The sequence below is a fragment of the Rhineura floridana genome, chromosome 12 (genome assembly GCF_030035675.1).
Source record: "Rhineura floridana isolate rRhiFlo1 chromosome 12, rRhiFlo1.hap2, whole genome shotgun sequence".
Classification (NCBI taxonomy): domain Eukaryota; kingdom Metazoa; phylum Chordata; class Lepidosauria; order Squamata; family Rhineuridae; genus Rhineura; species Rhineura floridana.
The window spans coordinates 3,140,527-3,153,121 of NC_084491.1; the positions used below are offsets into that span (position 1 = coordinate 3,140,527).

Below are 12,595 nucleotides of genomic sequence, written 5' to 3' on the forward strand. Positions count from 1 at the left end.
AGGCAGACGTGGATGTGGTCCTATGATCCCATGACCTGTGGCCTTTCACTTAATTCTTTTAGTTCCTTGTGATTTTATTATATAAACCCAACCCTTCTAATATAATAACCTATTTTTATATGTGTGAATATAGAAAAAATCCACTTTTCTCCATCAGCAGGGCTGGCCATGAAATGGCAAGAGAGCTCTACGTGGGAAGAAGTAGCATGGACAGAGCTTGGAAGATTAGTTTTAAAAAGTAATAAATTACAGTTACAGTTACATGGCCCCCCAAAAGGAGTAATTACCATTACAATTACAATTGCTCCGAAAGTAACTGATTACTTTACTTTTACTCAAAAGTAATCACTACAATTACATTTCAGTTACTTTTCTTTTTAAATCCCTACAAGGTGCTGGCCTTGGCTGCTGCACATCTATGTAGCCTAAAACAACATTAAAAATAAGCACACACACAGAGGGTAGTAGAATTTCCCCCCATAAGATTAACAGAATGGCATAACAGAATCTCACATCCCCTCACCCCACCCCCAGCAATGATGATACCCCAACACACATATTTTTTGTATATATATATTGCCTCCAGCTCTTTTCTCCTGCCACTCCTGTCCATTTTTAAACAATTGTTTTCTCCACCCAGTCTCGCTCTCCACCTCTTCCCTCATCGCCTCCTAAGCACCCACAGAGCATGAAGGAAGAACAATGCTGCACAGAAGCCCAATTTGAAGCACATGGTTTTTATTCACAAATCAGAGGAGCAGAAGACTTCCCCTGCTCCCCCCCCAAGTAATGCGCAAAAGTAATGCTGGAAACATTACCATTACGCCTCCAAAGTAATGAAGTTACTACTCATTCTATTACCAGCAAAATGTAATGAAGTTACGCACTTGTTACTCAAAAAAGTAATAAATTACAAGTAATTCATTACTTGTAACTAGTTACTTCCAAGCTCTGAGCATGGATTGAATAGTTAGCTATCAGGAAGGGTGGGTCCGGCTGGGATGATGTAGACTTCTTGCAGGAAGGGTGGTCTCCCGGTCATGGGTCCGAAGACGATGGGAGGGCCCTCGAAATGGCCGGGTCGGATGGTGTATATTCGCACTGAATAGATGGCCATGTTGGAATTACTGGAAGGTAGTCTAGAAGAAGACATGCAGAAGAGGAGTGAAGGCAGGCCACGCTCATGATATTTGTTTTAAAAAACCTCACTATATAACATATTTATTTATTTTTTTATCTATTTATTCAATCTGTATCCCGCCCTTCCTCCCAGCAGGAGCCCAGGGCGGCAAACAAAGCATCAAAACACTCCAAAACATCATAAAAACAGGTCTTAAAATACATGAAAACAAAACAGCATTAAAAACATTTAAAAACAACCTTTAAAAAGGGTTGAAAACATTATTAAAAAACATATTAAACAATTCTGACACAGATGCAGACTGGCACCTGCCTGATATTCAAAGGGAGAGAATTCCACAGGGTAGGTGCTGCCACACTAAAGGTCCGTTCCCTCTATTGTGCAGAACGGACCTCCTGATAAGATGGTATCTGCAGGAGGCCTCACCTGCAGAGCGCAGTGATTGACTGGGCATATAAGGGGTAAGACGGTCTTTCAGGTATCCTGGTCCCGAGCTGTATAGGGCTTTGTACCCCAAAACTAGAACCTTGAACTTGGCCGGTAGCAAATGGGCAGCCAGCGCAATTCTTTCAGCAGCGGGGTGACATGTTGGTGATACCCTGCTCCAGTGACCAGTCTCGCCCCCGCATTTTGCACCAGCTGCAGCTTCCGGACCAACCTCAAGGGCAGCCCCACATAGAGCACATTACAGTAATCCAGCCTAGAGGTTACCAGTGCGTGGACAACAGTGGTCAGGCTATCCCGGTCCAGAAACGGCCGCAGCTGTCTAACCAGCCGAAGCTGGTAAAAGGCACTCCTAGCCACGGAGGTCACCTGGGCCTCTAGCGACAAAGATGGATCCAGGAGCACCCCCAGGCTACGGACCTCTTCTTTCAGACGGAGTACGACCCCATCCAAAGCAGGCAACTGACCAATTATCCAAACTCGGGAACCACCAACCCACAGCGTCTCCGTCTTGCTAGGATTCAGACTCAGTTTATTGGCCCTCATCCAGCACACCACTGAATCCAGGCAGCAGTCCAGGGCTTGCACAGCCTCTCCCCATTCAGATGTTACGGAGAAATAGAGCTGGGTATCATCAGCATACTGCTGACACCTCGCCCCAAAGCTCCTGATGACTGCTCCCAAGGGCTTCATATAGATGTTAAACAGTATGGGGGACAAGATGGTACCCTGTGGCACCCCACAGCACAGCTGCCAGGGGGTCAAAAGACAGTCACCCTATGCTATTCTCTGAGAACGACTCTGGAGATAGGATCAGAACCACTGTCAAACAGTGCCTCCAATACCCATCTCACCAAGTCAGCCCAGAAGGATACCATGGTCAATGGTACCAAAAGACTTTGAGAGATCAAGTAAGAACAACAGGGTCGCACTCCCCCTGTCATTTTCCCGATAAAGCTCATCCATCAGGGCGACCAAGGCCGATTCAGTCCCATAGCCAGGCCTGAACCCAGACTGGGATGGGTCAAGATAATCTGTTTCATCCAAGAGTATTTGCAGTTGCTGCGCCACATCCCTCTCAATCACCTTCCCTAAGAAGGGGGCATTTGCAACCAGTCGGTAGTTGTCGCATACCAATGGGTCCAGGGTGGGCTTTTTCAGGAGTGGTTGAATCACCGCCTCTTTCAAGGTGGCTGGAACCACTCCCTCTCGCAATGATGTGTTGACCACACCCTGGATCCACTTGGTCAGACCCCCTCGGCAAGCTTTAATAAGCCAAGAAGGGCAAGGGTCGAGAGGACACACTGCTGGCCGCATCATTGCAAGCACCTTGTCCACGTCATTGGGCCGCATCAACTGAAACCGTTCCCAAGAAGTTGCAGCAGATGTTGCCTGTTTCATTGCCCTTAGCTCACTGGTGTACCAAGGTGCAAGCTGGGCTCCACAGTGCCGGAGAGGGCGATCGGGGGCAACCGTGTTGAGAGCCCGATGCGCCTCGCTGTTCTACAGCATGACAAGGGCTTCAACAGGGTCACCTGCTCTATCTACTGGGAACTCCCCCAGGGCATTCAGGAATCCAGTGGATTCCATTAGGCTCCGGGGGCAGACCATCTTAATCTGTCCACCACCCCTGCAAGGAAGGATTGGAGCCATAAGTCTAAACTTCACCAGGAAGTGATCTAACCATGACAATGGGGTGACGTCCACCCCCGCTATCTCCAGACCACCCCTTCCTCCATCTGGAGCAAAAACCAAGTCGAGGGTGTGCCCTGCCCTATGTGTTGGGCTAGTAACAAGTTGAGACGCCCCATGGTCATCATGGAGGCCATGAAGTCCGAGCCGGAACACTAGTGGCAGCCTCAGCATGGACATTGAAATCACCCAGGACTATCGTTCTGGGCTCCTCCAACTCCACAGCTGAGATGACCTCCACCAGCTCAGTCAGAGAAGCTGCCGGGCAGCAGGGTGGATGGTACACCAGCAGCAACCCTAGTTTACTGTCTCCTCGGCCCGACACCAGGTGCAGGCCCTCACAGCCAGCTCCAAGACAGAGTGGTTTCCTGGTGACAGAGATGGAAGTTCTGTAGACCACAGCAACTCCTCCCCCCCGTCCCTGCAGCATGTGCTGGTGCTGCAGCGAATATCCAGGTGGGCAGAGCTGAGTCAGATCAACCCCTCCAAGCTCACCCACTCAGGTCTCAGTAATACACACCAAATCGGCACCTTCATCCACAATCAAGTCATGGATTTATGTTGTACACCGCCCAGAGAGCCGTTGGCTGTGGGCGGTATAGAAATTGAATAAAATAAAATAAATAAATAATGGATGAGAGTGGTCTTATTATATACAGATCTGGCGTTAAACAACAACACACACAGGCCAGTGGGCACAGCAGATGAGCAAGGAGGAACCAAACCATGAGAGGAGTGGCAGCAAGGAACAAGGTGCAGATAACCTTGCCTTCGCCTTCTCGGGTAATTCACCACCTCCCCATGGCTATATTTCCCTCTGCCCATAATCACTGAAACTGGGGTGGCATCACCCATGTTCCTCCGTACTAAGACTCCTCCTAAACACCTAATATGGGCCCAACACAAGCCCACCAACAAAGCCTGCCAGAGCAAATTATCCCAGTAGGCCTCTGCGAGGATTGGGAACAGTCACACCCATTCAAACGTTTTCACACAGGGCCCGTCTACTCCCCCTCACACCCAGGTAGGGCCAGCCTTCTGCCAGTTACAGACTCTCACTCTGAAGGCATCTGGTGACTTTCTCCTCTCATTCAGTTCACTGCACAGGCTCCCACCCTGTGCAGGAACTACACATGCACCATACGCCCTCCCCACCACCAATCTCCTCTAGACTGGTTTAACAGGAAACAAATAAAAAAAACCAAGAAAAAGTATTAGAAGAGGGGTAGCGCCCTCACCCTCGGGACTCCCGAAGGGGCTCCCGAAGGGCAGCTGTGCTTTTATGCCACCTGGTCCAGCCAGCAGCTGTTGCAAGGGGCTGCGAGATTAACTGCAGCCTCTCTCTGGAGCAAGGGCCAGGCAGGGGGTCCCAGTCCTTGCACCACTTACCAGGGACTTCAGCTGTCTGGACAGACAGCAGCCCAAAGGAGCTAGTAGCAAGCACCCAGATACCAGATACTCACTCCCAGGGCAGGTCTTCCTCAGTCCCCTCGTGCTGCAGCTGTTCCCGTTTGATATTAGGGTTTTGTCACAGGTCAGACCAGACAACTTTCAGCCCACAGAAGTCAAGTGTTGAGTTGGACAGAAGAAAAATCCACTTTAGCGTGAAGCACAACACAAGCCCACCTAAAAGACCACCTTCTCCCCTACAGACTCTGTCAGGTGTTAAGATCAGCAGAGGAGGCCCTCAGGGTGGTGGTGGACCAGGAGAGGATATCCTCTGTGGGCATACTCAAACTCCCTCCCCACAGAGGAGCACCTGGCACTTTGTTCAGATAGTCACTTTAAATATGATTGATTTACTTTGCAATTTTAGTGAAGTTTTCTATAGTAAAGCATTCTCTTTTGCTTCTGTTTCTGTGAATCTGTGAACTACAGCAACACTTTGCAACACTAAAAAAAAAGCTCCATAAACAATTGTGGAATAATGGCACTGACTGTTCTGTATAATAATTTCCAATGGACATTAGGAGTGTCTCAGTTTGCACAAGATAAAAGAATGGGAGGTGAAATATATTCTAGCAAAATTAATTGAACACGCCCACCTTTCCTTAAGTGGAGTAGTTGAAGCATAGCAGGCTGAAACATGCATCTTGTGCAGGCCAAGTTTGTTTTTTCCAACAGCTAGAGTCATTGCTGAAGTATCAACGTATTGTAATCCGTCTGATTTTACATCAAAGTGCAGTTTTAGATTCAACTGTTAATGTGCCCAAAATAGAAATAGAGCATAACTTTCAGTTTGAAACAAAAGAGGCTATCTTCACCATCATATGACATCGCAATAAAAGGGCTTTGAAATTAAGGAAAATAAATTTGACACAGATTTCTACAATGAATAATGAGAGAAATAATTTTTTAGGACAGATTCTCTGCAGAAAGAGTAGTAACACAGAGAAGAATCAAAGTAAGAACACCAACAAACATACAAAAATGTAATTCTCCATCTTTGGAAATGGCAGATGTTGCCACCACTCACTGTATGCTCAGAGGCACCTGTTACCAAATTCACTAGATATTTAGCTGAAAAGGATACATACGGCAGATGAAAAGGAGCAGCTGAACACCAAGAGATGCTATTGTAATATCTCAGGGCTCCTTTTATACTGTTTCATTCAGAACGTCAGCGTCCAGAGTCAGCAAAAAAGAGCTAATTGTTGAATGCAGCCTTGCTGTAATCACTGGATCTTCGGCAAACTGTTTGTGACTTGCGGGGAGTCTTGTGAACCACACCCAAGAGGTTTTCTTTCATGGAGTACAAGTTGCCTCATTTGGGAAGACATCCTGTTTCTGTTAATTGGTGTTTGGTATGATTTCCCCTGTCTTGATCAATGCTGTGGACGCTTATAACAAAAAATAAGCTGACCTTGGCGCCGTTGGAGTGGAGTGTCTGGCATCTACAAGATCAGCATTTGTACACACACCCACAAAGAAGACTCATGAGATGCAAACTCTGGATAAGGTTACATTTATTAATATAACAACTTGCGGGAACTGTTGGCCAAATTAACTAAATTAACTGGCCATGAGGCGTGAATTAGCTAATTCTGAAAGGTAAACCTCTCTCTAGGCCACTGGGCATGTGATACAGCTGCTGACTGTGGCTCCCCACCCAAAGATGTAGAAGAACTTCCTGCCTTGCTAGGTGAGCCTTGAGCGTGGACCCAAAATGGCCCGCCAGGCCCTGCTGAACCAGTGTTCAGGGGCTCCCATTAGGGATCTGCTGGTGCTTTAACCCAACAATGCCTCAGTAGACTTTGTTTTTCTCTCTCCAACTGCCACACCGGCACAGACTCTCTGCCCCAAAGAGCAACCAAACTGCACCACTCCCATATGCCAATCTAATTCATCCAACAGTGTGAAGTAGGAAAAAAGGAGGGACCCTTTGGCCAGTCAAGGTATTACCCCAAAATGTCCTGCTTAGATCCTTCTAGCAGGTGACTTGCTAAGCCTACAATGTGCATATATACTCAGGGAGGGAGGGTGCAGCCCACTGGTGCACACTTCCTCCTCATATAGACATTTTTGTAAACATTGCTTGGTTGGAAAACTGCATCACAACATTCAAGAAAGAGCGGATCTTGAAGGATGACTGCTGTGATGTCCTTCTATGTTAAAAGCTGTAAATCTGGTAAGTGCGGGTTTATATGGGGATCTATGGTAAGTGAATTGAGTAAGAGGGGGGAGTACATGGGTTAGAATGCTGGAGAATGCTGTATGATGATTGGCTGAGCGTTTGAGTGGCTGAAGGTATAAATGAGAGGATTTATTAATTAATGTATTTATTTATTAAATTTCTGTACCGCCCCATAGCCGAAGCTCTCTGGGCGGTTCACAACAGAATAAAACATCAATATACAATTAAAACCACATATATAATTCAAAACACACAGAAATACGAAATATTAAAAAACTAATATATTAAAAATACTAAAAGTGTTAAATATAAAAATACGAAGATGTTATAATGTGACATAATTAAATTAAAATGCCTGAGAGAAGAGGAAGGTTTTAACCTGGCGCCAAAAAGATAATAACGTTGGCGCCAGGCATACTTCAAGGGGGAGATCGTTCCATAGTTCGGGGGCCACCACTGAGAAGGCCCTTTTTCTTGTTGCTACCCTCCGAGCTTCCCTCTGAGTAGGCGTCCGGAGGAGGGCCTTCGATGTTGAACGAAATGTACGGGTAGGTTCATATCGGGAGAGGCGTTCCATCAGGTATTGTGGTCCCAGGCCGTGTAAGGCTTTATAGGTTAAAACCAGCACCTTGAATTGGGCCCGGAAACATATAGGCAGCCAGTGCAAGCGGGCCAGAATCGGTGTTATATGTTCGGACCGCCTGGTCCCTGTTAACAATCTGGCCGCTGCATTTTGCACGAGCTGCAGTTTCCGAACCGTCTTCAAAGGCAGCCCCACGTAGAGCGCATTACAGTAATCTAATTTAGAGGTTACCAGAGCATGTACAACTGAAGCAAGGTTGTCTCTGTCCAGATAGGGGCGTAGCTGGGCCACCAACCGAAGTTGGTAGAAAGCATTCCGTGCCACCGAGGCTACCTGAGCCTCAAGTGACAAGGATGGTTTGAAAAGAACGCCCAAGCTACGAACCTGCTCCTTCAGGGGGAGTGCAACCCCATCCAGGACAGGTCGAACATCCATCATCTGATCAGAAGAACCACCCACTAAAAGCATTTTAGTCTTGTCTGGATTGAGCCTCAGTTTGTTAGCTCTCATCCAGTCCATTGTCGCCGCCAGGCACATCAACAGCCTCACCTGAAAAAGATGAAAAGGAGAAGTAGAGTTGTGTGTCATCAGCATACTGGTGACAATACACTCCAAAACTCCTGATGACTATACCCAGTGGCTTCATGTAGATGTTAAAAAGCATGGGGGATAGAACTGACCGCTGCGGAACTCCATACTGGAGGATCCAGGGTGCCGAGCAATACTCCCCATGCACTACCTTCTGGAGGCGACCCGCCAAGTAGGAGGAGAACCACTGCCAAGCAGTACCTCCAACTCCCAAATCGGCGAGTCTCCCCAGAAGGATACCATGGTCGATGGTATCAAAGGCCGCTGATAAATCAAGGAGAATCAACAGAGTTACACTCCCCCTGTCTTTCTCCTGACAAAGGTCATCATACAGGGCGACCAAGGCTGTCTCGGTGCCAAAACCGAGCCTGAAACCCGATTGAAATGGATCCAGATAATCGGTCTCATCCAAGAGTGTCTGGAGCTGATCCGCAACCACTCGTTCCAGGACCTTGCCCCGGAATGGGATATTTGCTACCGGCCTATAATTGTTAAAGTTTTCTGGGTCGAGGGAAGGTTTTGTTAGGTCCAAACCAGACACGCGAGCTGTCTCTGTCTACCCCAGCTCACATCCACCCAGGAGGGGTGCGGGAGTTGAGTGCAAAAAGACCCACTACCAGAGATCAATTAAAAACAACACAGAAATCCTTTGCAAAGGGGTCCCACTACTTACAGCTCAAAGCCTTCAGAATGGGAACCCTGTTTATTGATAAAACAGAGAATATATAGCTTTACCCCAGAGGTTACAATATTGGGGAGCAGCGTCATAGAAAAGGAGGTGAAGGAGTGCAGGGGAGGAACATTAGCAGGGACATAGGAAATGCTTTCAGACTTGGGTCTGCATAATTTACATGTCCTTGAGATAAGCACTCTGTAGCCAGAGACAAAAGATAGACATGGGATGGGGCACCATTTGCAACCAGGCGCCCCTTGAATGGTGACAGCCTTAATATGCCAGGCTTGCATTTCAAAGACTTGCATGTCAAGGTTTTATGAGGCACTAGGGAAACTTTAACATTTCTTTCAAGATACACTTTGCAACTATATGCGAGGTATTGGTTTTGGGTATGATACAAGAAACAGGGAGGAAGGAACGTTTCCAGCTTAAACCGGCTTTTATTCACTGAGCCACTGGAATGTGAAAGGTCAGGTCACCAGGAAATAAACCTATGTGATCAAATCAATTTAATGTAACTTTTTCTGCTCAACAGTTTCTTCAGGAGCGGTCTCACTACCGCCTCTTTTAGGCAGTCAGGGAACACTCCCTCTCGCAATGAGGCATTAATCACTTCCCTGGCCCATCCGGCTCTTCCATCCCTGCTAGCTTTTATTCGCCAAGAAGGGCAAGGATCCAATACAGAAGTGGTTGCACGCACCTGTCCAAGCACCTTGTCAACGTCCTCAAGCTGCACCAACTGAAATCCATCCAAAAAATCAGGACAAGGCTGTATTCTAGATACCTCATTTGATTCAACTGTTATAACATTGGAGTCTAAGTCCCGACGGATGACAGTTGGTTCAGGGTTCTGTTTTGTGGGAAGTTGAGAGGAGAGTGACTGGAAAGGAGTTGGAGTGGGAGGCAGTTGGGATTGAGTTGACAGAGTTCTGCGGGAGGTTCGGATTCTATTAGGCTGCTATTTGGACAGGATATATATAACTGGAAACATAGGAGTGACACTATATGAAACCATACACTTGTTAAACATTCCTAAAGTAATCTTGTTCAGGGGCGTCACAACTGGAGTGCGGAAGGTGCAGACTGCACCGGGGTGACACCCTGAGGGGGGTGATACCCACAGCCACCCCGCCCCCCACCGTTGCGCGGCAAGGCTGCGCCCTCCTCGGAGGCGGGCAGGCGAGATCGGGAGCAGCATCAGCGGGGCGAGGGAGGCGCGCCGGCATTCCCAGGCCTTCTCCGGCTGGGTGCCCCTCCGGCACGCGCCCTCCCAGGGGCATGGACAGGGGTAGCTGGCCTCGAGCGCGCACACGTGAACGCACACACGCAGGCCCAGCCACCTCGTCTATGCCCCTGGGAGGGTGCGTGCTGGAGGTCCGCACCCCTCCCCGCACTCCTGCTAGTGACGCCGCTGATCTTGTTATTTCCTAGTGTTATCAAATAAATACTTTTATTGGTTTACCAAAAGCTTGATCCTTGGCTGGGGATATACAGACCAGAAGGGAGGGCAGAGTAATTACCAAGGCTGAAGGGAAACTGTATCTAATGGAGGCTGCGGTGAAGGGAGATATTGTAACATCGTCAAGTATCCAGAGCAACCCAGGACTGTAGGCTTTATAGACAAAGATACAGGGGGGTTGTGGACAGCAAGGGCACCCAGACACAAAGTAACAAGCCATAGGGAGACTAAGGCAAAGTCTCTAGCAGTATTGTTTACAGGGAGTGGCTGGTGGTGCTGCCTAGCAGTGGGATCTTGAGAGATCTGTGCTAGAGCAGAGTGAGAAAAGATAAAAACGACGATCCTGACTGGTGGTGTCCTGAGGTGGTGCCTAGTGAAAGGCGGTAGCCACAAGCAGGTGGGAACCTGACAGGTGGAGCCAAAGGTGGGATCGTCACAACGACCTTTCAAGTAACCTGGTCCCAAGCTGTGTAGGGCTTTGTACCCCAAAACCAGCACTTATACTTACCTATAACAGGAAGAGATTCTGGAGACAAGAGTTGGTGAATGACGATTTTAAGAAGACCTTTTGTGGCAGTCATTTTTATGTCTTTTCTTTCAGACCTTTGGCATTTTGATTCACCTTCCCAAAGTGCAAACTTTGCATGTATCCAGCTTAGAACATAGTGATTAGCATCTTTGGAACCACAGCCCAGGTCGCTGGAAGTCTCGCAGATTGTGTTCCAAGAACATTCCCTTTCATTTTGAACTACGTCATAAACACATTTTGTGTTCTATTTCATTTTGGGAGTCTCGGAGTTGTCATTAATTAGCTTTGAGTATTATTCATGTCCTTGCTGCTTCAGAGCTATAACAACTGCTGGATGACCGCAAAGTTTCGCGTGGAGGGTGTGGTGTTTGCCAACTCAGCCCTCTTCCGGTCCATGTTTCTGCAGAGCGCAGATATACTTGGCGTCTCCTTAAGGCTCTGCTCTTATGGTTTATCACCACAGAAATCTTAGGGGCTAGCAAAGCAGGAGTTCTAATTAAACTGTGTCTCTATGACATTGAACAACAAAGCAATTTGGCTCCTATAGGAAAGTTCTGCCCATAGTATAACAGTTTTCCGCTTAGTCATCTGAATTCACCGGCACCCTAATTACAAAATCTAATAATTCTTAAATGTAGAAGAGCTTTTCCTAGAGCAAGATTGAACAGACTACCGTCAGCCATATTAAATGGGCATTTTAAAAGGTGACAGAGGGTGACAGAAATGTCTGCAAAATTTTTAGCAGATGCCATTAAAACAAGATCTACAATGGTACCTTGAGTTATTTTTTTAGTAGATGGTTTTACTTGTTTGTCCATTTCTCTTACGCATCATATGCTCAGAGGCACGTTACCAAATTCTTGCAAGCTACACAGCAAGTGGATTGGACTGTGAAAGACCAACCCAAATTGTGTTTGCATTTTGACCAATCTGTAGGGCAGTACAATATCTCAGAGAGGAGGTCAGGTCTCCTGCTCCCCTGGTGCATTCACTATAGCTGCCCAATTTCCCTGCTTTTGAAAGTTTGATAGAAATATCTGTGCTATAGGTACGTTCTTAAACCGCAAGGTTTTTTGCCTATTAGTGAATAATTCTTAAATATAGAAGAAGTTCTCCTAGAACAAGATTGAACATTCTATCTTCACCCCTATTAAAAGGTCGTTTTAAAAGAATGCCACTGCAAAATCGTGTATGCCCATGTGGAGATGGTAGTGTTGAAACAGTAGCCCATGCAATGTTATTCTGCTCTGTCTATAGAGATTTGAGAAGTGAGCTCATTACTCCACTGCTGTCATCTTTCTCAGAGTGTTCTATTAACGTCTATGCATTTTTTCGTGTTGCAGACCAAGAGCAGAGGGTGACAGAAATGTCTGCAAAATTCTTAGCAGGTGCCATTGGAACAAGATCTTCAATGGTACCTTAAGTTTTTGTTGTTGATGATGATGGTTTCACCTGTCCATGTCTCTTACGATGATGGATTTTGGATATATCAATTTCACCAGTTAGCGTCCTATATAAATGCTAGAATGTTATTAGGATAGTTTGATTAAATTGTATATCTACTCTTTATTGTTTTTATATATCCCAACTGCAATGGCTTGTGGCTAATGCAAATAAAGGATTTGAACTTGGTGTCTCTTTTTCAGGGGTAGCAAAGGCACTGGCACTACTTGGCATTAGAGGAAAGAAACCATGGAGTTTATCCAATTCACAACATGGCATATTGGAGGGAAGGTGGGGACATACAGGAGATTATTGCAGAAGTCATGCTAGATGCATGATGGCACAGGGTTCCTCTAACTTGCCAATTAGCGTGAGGGGGGAAATGGGGAAAATTGGAAGCCTTCTC

The 12,595-nt window shown here is 46.8% G+C and overlaps 1 long non-coding RNA gene across 3 annotated transcripts; it reads right to left on the bottom strand.

The window, feature by feature from the left end:
* Nucleotides 1-721: 721 nt before the first annotated feature.
* Nucleotides 722-5,844, bottom strand: LOC133368516 (uncharacterized). 3 transcript variants are annotated; one of them, XR_009758662.1, is made up of 3 exons: nucleotides 5,811-5,844; nucleotides 5,323-5,567; nucleotides 722-1,139 (listed from the first exon to the last, which is right to left on the bottom strand). It is a non-coding gene; the product is annotated as an uncharacterized LOC133368516 (long non-coding RNA). The 3 variants fall into 3 exon arrangements; XR_009758664.1 differs by having other exon boundaries at nucleotides 5,323-5,474; nucleotides 5,815-5,840; XR_009758663.1 differs by having other exon boundaries at nucleotides 5,323-5,535; nucleotides 5,811-5,837.
* Between the last annotated feature and the right edge of the window lie 6,751 nt (nucleotides 5,845-12,595).